This window comes from Arachis ipaensis, chromosome B5 (assembly GCF_059453495.1).
Source record: "Arachis ipaensis isolate K30076 ecotype BB chromosome B5, ASM5945349v1, whole genome shotgun sequence".
Classification (NCBI taxonomy): domain Eukaryota; kingdom Viridiplantae; phylum Streptophyta; class Magnoliopsida; order Fabales; family Fabaceae; genus Arachis; species Arachis ipaensis.
The window spans coordinates 65,228,768-65,241,164 of NC_142440.1; positions in this window are offsets into that span (position 1 = coordinate 65,228,768).

The window sequence follows — 12,397 nt, forward strand, 5'->3', positions numbered from 1 at the left end:
GCATATGAAAAACAAGAAAAAACACAAAACATGAAAATGCAAAGATCAAATAGAGAAGATCATCAAGAACAACTTAAAGATCATGAAGGACACATGCATGAATTTTCAAAAATTTTTTGGAAATTAAAAAGATGCAATTGACACCAAACTTAAAATTTGACACTAGACTCAAACAATAAACACAAAATTATTTTTGGTTTTATGGTTTTATTAAATTTTTTTGGTATTTTTCAAAAATTAATTTGGAAAAGCAAAATAAAGAAATTCAAAATTTTTAATAAGAATTCCAGGAATCATGCAATGTTAGTCTAAAACTCCGGTCCAGGAATTAGACATGGCTTACTAGCCAGCCAAGCTTTCAATGAAAGCTTCGGTCCAAAACACTAGACATGGCGAATGGCCAGCCAAGCTTTAGCAGATCATTACACACAACAGCTAAATTGATGAGAAAGACAAAGAAGCTCTTCTAAGGATAAGTGAAACCTCGGTCCAAAAGATTAGACATGGCTTAACAGCCAGCCAGGATTCAACATATCTCATGAAACTCTAGAATTCATTCTTAAAAATTTTGATGAATTTTTAGAAATTTTTTTTCGAAAATAAAAAGAATAAAAAGCTTAAAAATAAAATAAAATTACGTAATCTGAGCAACAATATGAACCGTCAGTTTTCCAAACTCGAACAATCCCCGACAACGGTGCCAAAAACTTGGTATGCACGTTCATAATCTCAATTCTTTTTCACAACTCTGCACAACTAACCAGCAAGTGCACTGGGTTGTCTAAGTAATAAACCTTACGTGAGTAAGGGTCGATCCCATGGAGATTGTCGGCTTGAAGCAAGCTATGGTCATCCTTGTAAATCTCAGTCAGGCAAATTCAAATGGTTATGAAGTTTTGATGATTAAAAGATAAGTAGAACATAAAATAAGATAGAGATACTTATGTAATTCATTGGTGAGATTTCAGATAAGCGTATGGAGATGGTTTGTTCCTTCTGAATCTCTGCTTTCCTACTTCCTGCATTCAATCATTCATATTCCTTTCTATGGCAAGCTACATGTTGGGTATCACCATTATCAATGGCTACCTCCCGTCCTCTCAGTAAAAATGGTCCTCTACGGTTTCTGTACGGCTAATCAACTGTCAGATTTCTCGTCTCGGATGAAAAATACCAGGCACAGCTACCGCATGGCTAATCAGCTTTTGGTTCTCAATCGTGTCGGAATAAGATCCAATGATCCTTTTGTGCACTGTCACTGCGCCCCACAGTCGTGAGTTTGAAGCTCGTCATAGTCATCCCTTCCCAGATCCTACTCGGAATACCACAGACAAGGTTTAGACTTTTCGGACCTCAGGAATGCTGCCAATTGATTCTAGCCTATACCACGAAGATTCTAATCTTAGATTCAGATGCTCTGTTCTTAGGAGAGACGATGTGAATTGTTGAAGAGAGATCCAAGAGATACTCATTCAAGCTTTTTTTTCATGTAGAACGGAAGTGGTTGTCAGGTACGCGTTCATAAGTGAGAACGGTGATGAGCATCACATAATCATCACATTCATCATGTTCTTGTGTGCGAATGAATATCTTAGAATAAGAATAAGCTTGAGTTGAAGATAAAAACAATATTACTTTGCATTAATTCAGGAGGAACAGCAGAGCTCCACACCTTAATCTATGGGGTGTAGAAACTCCACCGTTGAAAATACATAAGTGAAAATAGTTTAGGCATGGCCGAATGGCCAGCCCCCAAACGTGTACAATATGATCTAAAGAGCACTAGTCTCAAAGACTCTTTTAAATAAATCCCTAAAAGTAGTTTTTATACTAAACTAGTAACTAGGCTTTGTAGAAAATGGGTAAATGATGCAGAAATCCACTTCCGGGCCCACTTAGTGTGTGCTTGGGCTGAGCATTGAAGCTTTCATATGTAGAGACTCTTCTTGGAGTTAAACGCCAAGTTGTAGCCTGTTTGTGGCATTTAACTCTGGTTTATAACCTGTTTCTGGCGTTTAACTTCAGAATAGGGCAGGAAGTTGGCATTTGAACGCCAGTTTGCATCGTCAAAACGCGGGCAAAGTATGGACTATACTATATTGCTGGAAAGCCCTGGATGTCTACTTTCCAACGCAATTGAGAGCGCGCCAATTGGGTTTCTGTAGCTCCATAAAATCCATTTCGAGTGCAGGGAGGTCAGAATCCAACAGCATCTGTAGTCCTTTTTCAGCCTCTGAATTAGATTTTTGCTCAAGTCCCTCAATTTCAGTCAGAAAATTCCTGAAATCACAAAAAAACACACAAAGTCATAGTAATATCCAGAAATGTGAATTTTGAATAAAAACTAATAAAATTATACTAAAAAGTAATTAAAACATACTGAAAACTACCTAAAAACAATGCCAAAAAGCGTATAAATTATCAGCTCATCATCACGCCATACTGCTCAAGTGGCACGCCCATTCATTTGTGGCCTTCTTAGCTTGGCGGTAGTTGAAGTGCTAGATGATGTGTTGGTGAAAGTGGGAACTTACTTCCTTCCCACAGATTTTGTCATATTGGAAATGGAAGAGAGTCACATTCACCCAATCATATTGGGAAGACCATTCCTAGCTACAGCCAGAGCGCTCATAGATGTGGAGCGAGGGGAGCTAATATTGAGGATACATGACGAACAACTCGCATTCAATGTCTTCAAACCCTCACAAGAAGCAGATTAGAAAAGCAAGGAACCAAGGGGAAAGCACGACAAAGCACTGGTGGAAGAAACAAGCATTGAAGCACAAGCTGTATACCTGGGAACCCCTTTGGTTGATGAACAAGATAATCGGTAGTTGTCACAGCCCAAGGAAGATCAGGAGGAACCTAAACCACCAGAGTCATATGAGACCAGCAACAAAATTTCCTTGAAAGAAGAAGTCACAAAGAGCAGGGCAACATCAAAAGGAACAAAGAAGAAGGCACCAAGGAGGTGGAGAAACAAGAAGATCCCTACAGAGGATTTCTCTCCAGGGGATAAAGTGATCTCAGCTTACTTCCTAGATATCCCACCTCATCTCCCCACCATCCCGTCTCAGCTACCTAAGGTTTTCACCATCAACAAAGTTCTCTCCCTAGAACATGTAGAGATCCTTGATGAAGCCAATGGATATAGGTTTACTGCAAGAGGGGAAGATCTGAAGCATTACCAACCACCCTGACAAAGGGCAGAACGTCAAGCAAGTGACGCTAAAGAAGAGTTTCATGGGAGGCAACCCATGTTTTATATGCTTTTAAAGTAATTAATAATGAAAGGTTTATGAATTCCAAATCAGCTTTGACATATCCTTGAATGAATCCTTTTTTGCAACACATATCGGAGAACAAGTTTGGTGTTCAAGGCACACTAAGAGAACATGAATGCAACTCATAGCATGTCACTCTTAACAGCTTGAACAATTCTTTTTACACCACATGACCACAAACTAAGTTTGGTGTCACCAATGTTGCATATATGGGCAATTAATTAGTCAATTGGTTTGCATTCATGAATAGCACTTAGTTAGTTAAAGACAAAAACAAACAAAATTTTTTTTTTGTTTTTTATTCTTTTTGAAAAGTAGTTATCCCACTTTTCCAATATTTGCCGCCAACTTTCAATCTTATTAATTTTATTCTTTTATCCTGTAGGAGAAATAAGAGGAGGATTGGAAAGAATTGATTGGACAATTGAAGAAGGAGGATTCGGCCACCACAAAAGGAGAGTACTATACACGTGTTTTCAAGGGGGATGCATTTGGAAATGTTGCCATGCAACATTGGAAGAGGGACACACTTGGAAATCGAACCAACCCCCCTTCATAAAGTTGATGATCCTTGTGCTCATCCTATGTTGAACCCCATCCGTTCATCACACAACCACTCCATCAATCCATACCTTTCATTCACTCACCATCTCCCTATATAAAGTGGTTCTTATTCCATACCCTTTCCACATCCCAAATTCTCATTCTTTGTACTTCTAACTTTCGGAACCCAATACCTCTTACCCCATCAAAAATACTCTCACTCACTCCCTTCACTACATCCCATCTTAACCGGCCGAAGCCAATTATCCACACCCTTTACACCTTCACATATCAAAAATCACTTATGGCATCATCAAGCTCTAAGAGAAGAAAAGGGAAGGAGCCTATGGAGCAACGCCCTTTCGATGAGAAGAAATTCAGAACCTTTCACCATGTATTGCAATATGGGTGGATGGTTGATAAGGAGATCATATATAAGCTAGGCTTTCAAGTCAGAAAAACTGAGTGCCCCGAAATCACAGAGAAGGTGGAAAAGAGGAGATGGGAGCTCCTTACTGATCCAGTCATAAAAGTAAATGCAACTCTTGTAAGAGAGCTTTATGCAAATGCATTCAGGTATAATAAGGTAGATGACTCCTATATAAGCTTCGTGAGAGGGGTAACCGTAAACTTCAGCCCCATGAGCATCATGAGGGCGTTAAAGCTACGGGCCATACCATTTGCAGAAGAAAGCTATCACTCCAGAATAGATGGTAGCCCCAATCATGACCAGATTGTACAAGATATTTGCGTCCAAGGAGCTGATTGGGTACGAGATCCTCAGGGGAAACCAAGTTCATCAAGAGAGGGGACCTCACCCCTGAAGCAAAGGGGTGGTTTGAAATTGTGAGGAGATCCATCCTTCCTACCGGGAATAACTCAGAGGTGAATCTTAAGAGAGCAACAATGGTGCAATGTATACTTAAAGGGGGAGAGATCAAGGTGCATGAACTGATAGCCCAAGGTATTAGGAAGATTGTTGAAAAGAGCGATTCTGGAGGAAGGATAGGCTACCCCAGCACTATTTTTCATCTGTGTGACAGGGCTGGGGTGGTGTTCGAGGATGAGGACCCCGAGTGGATAAAAGTGGGCATCCCAATTACTGTTCGATGGATGCATGCTGTTGCATCTCCCTTACCTCAACGAAAGCTAAGAAAGAGGCCAACCCATCAAGTAGTAGAAGGACAAAACTTAGAGGAGCAAGCCACTTTAGACATGCACCAACTACAGGAAGCCATTGATGGCTTATCTAGACAATACTTGGAAAATCAAGGGGCACAGAAAGAGTTGCAATTACAATTGGTAAGCCGTCAAGAAGAATTACTTTCTGGATGGATGAATCAACAGGGGGAATGGAAAAAGCAAATGATGGAGCAGCAACTGGAACATGGGAAACATTGGGGTGAATCCTTCCACAGGATAGAGCAAATGCAAGATCAACAACAAGAAGCCATCCAAAAGCTAATCAACATCCAAGCACATCAAGGTGCACACATACATGAAATGCATCGGAAATAATTGGAACAGGCAGAACTCTTTGACGAATACAGAGCGTTCGCAGAGGGAGTTTACATGAACGAGACTGGAAATCATGTAAACACTCAAGTCAGGCTCGGGTACTTAGTTGGACAACTGCCTGTACTGCACCCGGGAATCACAAGATATGAAGAAGTAAAGGATGAATTAGCGCGAAAAGAAAGAGAGAGGGTAGAAAAGAGTCATGAATCAGTAAGGAAGGCACTTGAGGAGTGGAAGAAAGCCAGACTAGCTCGGATACGAGGAAACACAAGTGGACACAAAGAGGACAAACAAGAGGGAGAGCATGAGCACTCCCATGAGTAAAAGGTGGTGGAGTTCCCTCTTTGTTCCATCTTTTTCAAAGCTTTAAATAAGAAAAATCATGTATGAAATAGAACATGTTCCCATGGTAGTTTAGGATTTTAAATTCTGCCTTTAAGTTTTCATTGCTTAGGTCTATGCTTGCTAGTCTAATGTCACTGCTGCATTGATAAACCACTATTTTATGGTTTATATTGTGTTTAATTGTGTGGTTTTATCATGATCCTTACCCACTTATTCATTAAATTAGCATGCATTTAGATTTCCTTCCTGAATTTATTACATGTTTGAAAACTGCTTCCTAGAGACATTAATTATTTATTTTTAATTCTCCTTTATTCCATTCGATGCCGTGATCTGTGTGTTAAGTGTTTCAGACTTTATAGGGCATGAATGAGTTGGAGATTGGAAAGGAAGCTAGCAAAAATGGAAGAAACACAAGAATTTGAGGAGATAACCAGCGAGAAGTGGCGCGGTCGCATGGCTCACGCGACCGCGCGAAGGAGAGCAAATCGCAGTGACGCGGCCGCATGGCTCACGCGGCCGCGCGAATTGGAAAAGTTCTGGCGACGCGGTAGTGTGGACGACGCGAACGCGTGGCGAGGAAAAGCGCGAATGACGCGTCCGCATGGATGACGCGATCGTGTGACATGTGCGATCTGCATAATCTGCAGAATTCGTTGGGGGCGATTTTGGGCCCTATTTTGACCCAGTTTTTGGCCCGGAACAGCAGACTAGAGTCAGAGAACATGCAGAAACAAATAACAGATTCATTCAGAGACAGTGGGAGATCTAGTTTTTACTCTCTTAGGTTTTTCTCTCTAGGTTTTAGAATTTTAATTTTCAATTGGTCTTAGCATTGGAACATTTAGAAGAGTTATTCCCTCATCAAGACTTCGTCATTCTAGTTCATTTTCTCAACTTGGTTTTATTCTTCCATGTTCCTTGTTTTGTTCAATTTTGTTATTTGAATACTTTTATGATTATTTAATGCAAGGATTATTTCTTTTTAATCTAATTTCAATTCCAATAATCATGTCTTCTTTTAATTCCCTTTCATATGCTATGGATTCCTTATTTACAATGCGTGAGTAGTTTTCTTACTTGATGGGGAGTTGATTAAAAGGAACTCTTGAGTTGGAAGGATTAAAGAGAAATTTGTAATTGGGTTAAATGTTGGATTGCTATCCTGTCACCAACGCCAATCCCTTTGAACCAAGTGGGTTGCAACTTGTGAACAGATCTGGCATTCTAGCTTGTTTGACTTTCCCTTACTTAGTAAAGGATAACCAAACAGAACAACCATTAATTATAAATTAATCGTACAATCACTCCACCAATAATAGAAATTCCAACCAATTAACTCCCAGTCAAGGCTTTTATTCATATTATTTAACTTTCCTCAATTTACATTCCAATTTACTTAGCTCAACTTCTTGGAACATCTGATTAATAAGATAGCACACTTTTCTGTAACTCGTTGGGAGATGACCTGGGACTTAAAACTCCCAGTAATTTTTAATTTAATTCTCTGTGAAATATTTCTAAATTAATAGGCAGATTTTCGGTGAGTTAAGAACTATACTTACAACGTAACCATTTTAATAATTTTTAATTCATCAGCTTCTGCGTCTCATCAATTTTTGGTGCCGTTGCCGGGGAGTTGCAATAGAGTGCTAATTTTATTAATTAGAATTTATTTATCTGCATTTTATTTTATTTTGCTACTATGAGATGCAAGTTTCTTCTGTCAAATGACGCGTTCACTTCCTGATCCGCGCTTGCTAATATTCGATCCTGAAATTGAAAGGACAATTTCACGAATAAGGTGAGAATAGCGTCGGTTAGCCCGCTCTGAGGGCGGATCCGAAAGTGAATCTGAGGAAGAAACCAGCCTCCGTTCTACTGATTCGGTTGTTTTACGTGCAGAAAACATGGCAACTTGGAGAGTTACCATCCAGGAGGAAGGAGCGCCTAATTTTACAATGCAACCGTTTCAAGCGCATCATCTGATGGTAGCTACAGATTTTGAAATAAAGCCCGCACTACTAAATTTGATGCCCAGGTTTCATGGCCTACCTGCTCAAGAGCCTATCAAGCACTTGAGAGATTTCCAGGCAGCCTGTTCTACTGTCAGGCGTGATGGCACTGATGAAACTTCAATACTACTGAAAGCTTTCCTGTTTTCTCTTGAGGGAAAAGCAAGAGAGTGGTACTACACTCAACCTCTAGCAAATGTATCCAACTGGGATACACTCAGAAAGGAGTTTCTAGAGAAATTCTTCTCACCTGAAGTCACTGATAAGCTAAGGAAGGATATCTCCACAATTGTTCAGGATGACAATGAGACTCTCTTTGAATACTGGGAGCGCTTCAATAATCTTCTGGAAGCATGCCCCCACCACATGATCGACAAGATCGTGCTACTCAGCTATATCACACAGGGTATGTGGCCCCAAGATAAGACCATACTGGAAAGTGCCAGCAATGGGTCTATGAAGAAGTACAAGACCATTGATGAAGCTTGGCAATTGATCAGTGATTTAGCTGAATCCACTAGGAACCACAAACAGAAACAAGGCCGTTTAAAAGCTTTTGCAGAAATATCTTTTAGCAGCAAGACTGCTGCTCTACGTGAAGGCATATATGAAATGACCAACTTGCTGAAGCAAATACAGTTGAATCAACAAGCTCAGCAAGCTCAACCTCCTCCACCACAGCAAAACCAACAACTAGTCCCACAAAGAATTTGCAGAATCTGTGTTGATTACAGCCATTACACTGATGAATGCCCACAGCTCCAACAAGAAGACAACATGGTGGCATCCACTCACAACTTCTATGACCGCCCCAACCAAGGGTACAATTAAAGTGGAAATAATAACCATGGATGGCAAGACAATTCAAACCAGAATTGGAGGGACAACAATAACAGAGGAGGCAGAGATAATCAGGGAAATCAGAGGTGGAACAATAACAACAACAGGCAGCAAAATCAACCTTACAGAGCACCTCACCTGAGGCAGAACCAAGGACCACAGAACAATCAGCAGCAGACCTCTCAATTTACCCATTCTTCTTCACCTTCTACTAAAGACCTACTGCAATCTTTTGAGAAAAGACAACAAGCCATGGAAAGTAACATCATGAATAGTATTAATGCCAGTCTGAATGGTCTCACCTCTACTATGCAAGCTTTTATGACACAGTTTGTACCAGCACAAAATTCCAATAACCAACATTCAAGCACCACTGGAATCCCCTCTCAACCATTACCCAACCCAAAGGGAGGCATTAATGCCATCACCCTGAGGTCCGGAACCACACTGCAGGAGAGGAATCAGGAGGAACCAAGCTCACCCGAATACGCCTCAGCTGAAGAGGTGGTAGAAAGCGAAGATGTTGAAGAGGAAGAGGATATACAGGACATAGCTGAAGAAGAAATAGTTCAACCACAGGAGGAAGCACCAAAAGGCGCAGACGCCACAGACGACACTACTCCTATTCCATCTCCACAACTTGCAAGGAAGCCCAGGAAGCAGCTGGAACCCGATCCTAAAATGGTAGAGATATTCAAAAAGGTCGAGGTAACTGTTCCCCTTTTTGATGTTATTCAGCAGGTACCTAAATATGCAAAGTTTCTAAAAGACTTATGTATCCATAAAGACAAAATTAATGAATTAGAAACTATTCCTTTAGGTAGTTCTATATCTGCTTTAATGGGATGATTACCTGAAAAATGTAGTGATCCAGGTCCTTGCATAGTTAGTTGTACTATTGGTGGTGTAGTAATTTATGATTGCATGTGTGATTTAGGAGCATGTGTCAGTATAATGCCTTTGTCTATATATGATGTTTTGAGGCTCCCTCCCTTAAAAAGGTTGGCAGCTCGTTTTGTGTTAGCAGATAAAAGCATTATTACAGTGGCTGGAGTTGCTGAAGATGTTTTGGTGAACATTAAAGGGCTCACATTTCTCACTGATTTTTATATCTTGGAGATGCCCCACAATGATTCAGATAAGCCATCATCAATCTTACTTGGAAGACCATTCCTGAAGACATCAAAATTCAAATTGGATGCTTTTTCAGGAACATACTCCTTTGAAATAGATGGCCGCATAGTAATCTTCAATCTGAATGGAGTCATTGACAATCCCCCAGAAGATCGTTCTATCTTCCAATGTGATGTCATAGACGAAAGTGTGGCTGAAATTCAAGAGGAAGAGTTTGAAGAGAGGCACACTGGACAAGGTCCTAGTGTGGGGACCCTCTTAACTGACAGTGAGGGCACTTCACCATTTTCACAAGCCCCAGATAATCCAAAGCCTGCCCATGATCAAAAGTTAGAATTGAAACCTCTCCCTCCACATCTCAAATATGCTTATCTTGAGGATGAGCAGAAGCTTCCGGTTATTATTTCAAGGGAACTGACTGCTCAACAAGAAGAACAGTTACTTGATATACTGAGGAAGCATAAGAAGGCAATTGGGTGGAGTTTGGCAGACATAATGGGAATCAACCCTCAAGTATGCGAGCACAGAATATTTCTAGAAGAGGGAGCAAGACCTGTCCGTCAACCCCAAAGAAGATTGAATCCCACCATCTTGGAAGTTGTCAAAAAGGAAGTGACCAGACTATTGGAAGCAGGTATCATATATCCCATTTCAGACAGTGAAGGGGTAAGCCCAGTACAAGTGGTGCCCAAGAAATCTGGAGTCACTACAGTGAAGAGTGAGCATGGAGAGCTCATAGCAACTAGAGTTCAGAATGCTTGGAGAGTCTGCATTGATTACAGGCGTCTCAACCAAGCTACCCGTAAGGATCACTACCCACTTCCATTCATTTATCAAATGCTGGATCGCCTGTCAGGTAAATCACATTATTGCTTTTTAGATGGTTACACAGGTTACTTCCAGATTCATATAGCTCCTGAGGATCAGGAAAAGACTACTTTTACATGTCCTTTTGGGACCTATGCTTATAAGCGAATGCCCTTTGGCTTGTGCAATGCACCAGCTACCTTCCAAAGGTGCATGATGAGTCTTTTATCTGATCTTATTGAGGACTGTATGGAAGTTTTTATGGACGATTTTAGCGTTTATGGTGATTCTTTTAGCCTTTGCTTAGATGGATTATCTCGAGTATTAGATAGATGTGTTAACACAAATCTTGTATTGAATTTCGAAAAATGCCACTTTATGGTAAAACAAGGGATTGTATTAGGACATGTGGTATCTAATAATGGTATTTCTGTAGACCCAGCAAAGGTGAATGTTATTTCTAGTTTATCTTACCCCTCTTCTGTGAGGGAAGTCCGTTCGTTCCTTGGCCATGCAGGTTTCTACCGGAGATTTATTAAAGACTTTAATAAGGTGGCACACCCCTTGTCCAGATTACTGTAGAAGGATATTGAGTTCGAGTTCAGTGAGGATTGCGAACAAGCGTTTGATAAGTTGAAGACTACTCTAACTCAAGCCCCAATTGTGAGAGGACCAGACTGGAGTCAGCTGTTTGAAATCATGTGCGATGCTTCCAACCATGCAGTAGGAGCAGCGCTGGCTCAGCACGAAGGTAAGGATCCTTTTGTTATTGCCTATGTGTCTAAGACTTTAGACACTGCCCAGTCCAATTATACTACTACTGAGAAAGAGCTTCTTGCTATTATTTTTGCTCTGGATAAATTCCGAGCCTATTTACTTGGTACTAGAGTAGTAGTGTATTCCGACCATGCAGCTCTAAAGTATCTATTACCTAAAAAAGAATCCAAACCAAGACTTATACGTTGGATACTGCTGTTACAAGAATTTGATTTAGAAATAAAGGATAGGAGTGGTAATCAGAATTTAGTTGCAGACCACTTGAGTCGCCTTGGACATATTAAGGATGATTATACTCCTATAGATGATAATTTTCCTTTTGACAACCTGCAAGCAGTATCTGCGGTAATCCCGTGGTATGCACCTGTTGCTAATTATTTAGTTAGTCGCACATTTCCTCCACATTTTTCTAAACATCAAAGAGACAAGCTGAAAAGCGAGTCTAAATATTATATATGGGATGACCCATATTTATGGAGATGTAGCGCTGACTAGATAATTAGACGTTGTGTGCCTCAATCAGAATTCCAGTCCATTTTAGAGGTCTGTCACTCATCTGAGAGTAGAGGACATTTTGGCCCTCAAAGAACAGCTAGAAAGATCTTAGACTGTGGATTCTGGTGGCCTACTCTTTTTAGAGACGCTGCTGAGTTTTGTAAATCCTGCCCCCCATACCAGAAATTTGGTAATATATCCAGGAGGGATGAGATGCCTCAACAATATATGCTCTTCTGTGAAATTTTTTATGTTTAGGGCATTGACTTCATGGGTCCATTTCCAAATTCTAATGGATATTTTTATATATTGTTAGCTGTGGATTATGTTTCCAAATGGGTAGAAGCAATTCCTACCCGCACTGATGATGCTAACACTGTTGTTTCCTTTGTGAAAAACCATATTATATGTCGCTTTGGATCACCACGACCAATCGTGAGCGATCAAGGCACCCATTTTTGTAACAGGAGACTAACAGGATTGGTGAAGAAGCATGGGATAATCCATAAAGTTGCAACAGCTTAACATCCCCAAACTAATGGGCAAGCCGAGGTATCAAACAGAGAAGTTAAGCGTATCTTGCAAAAGATAGTAAAGCCTCACAGAAAAGACTGGAGCACCAGGCTACAAGATGCACTG